Source organism: Chrysochloris asiatica, unplaced genomic scaffold (genome assembly GCF_000296735.1).
Source record: "Chrysochloris asiatica unplaced genomic scaffold, ChrAsi1.0 scaffold00036, whole genome shotgun sequence".
NCBI classification, from domain to species: domain Eukaryota; kingdom Metazoa; phylum Chordata; class Mammalia; order Afrosoricida; family Chrysochloridae; genus Chrysochloris; species Chrysochloris asiatica.
In genome coordinates, this window is record NW_006408554.1 from 19,007,932 (window position 1) to 19,008,654 (window position 723).

Here is a 723-nt window from a genome sequence, read left to right on the forward strand (position 1 = left end):
GACTCTACCTTCCTCCATGCCCTCTGGATCTAAGTTACCTCTTGAAACTTTGTAAGCCAGTCACTTATTGCTTTTGTCCCCCCCCCCCCCCATTTTGGGTAGCCAATGACCAAGTTGCCCATCCCTATCTACTCTGTGTGTGGATTAATGTATTTATTGATGAAGATCAAAGACCACAGCCTTCAGTATGTTGCATCTCAATGTAAAGAAAAGGATATGGAAGGATGGATATCATTGCTGATGTTACCTGGATCTTGTCTTAAAGCTCAGAATAGCAGAAAGATGTTTACTTGTGCTTTATTGACTAAGCAAAAGAGTTTGACTGTGTGGAACATGACAAGCTAAGTATAACGTTGTAAAGAACAGGTATTCCAGAACACTTATTGTGCTCATGAGGAACCTGTACATAAATCAAGAGTCAGCTGGTAAAACAGAATAGAGAATACTGAATGGTTTAAAATCAGGAAAGTTGTGTGACAAGGCTATATCCTTTTAGTATACTTATTCAATCTGTATGCTGAGCAAATAATTAGAGAAGCTGGATTATATGAAGAAGAACATGGCATCAAGTTTGAAAGAAAGCTCATTAACAACCTGTGATATGCAGATAGTACAATCTTGCATGCTGAAAGTCAAGAAAAGTTAATATACTTACTGATGAAGATCAGAACCCACAGCCTTCAGTATGGATTGAACCTCAATGTAAAGAAAACAAAAGACCTC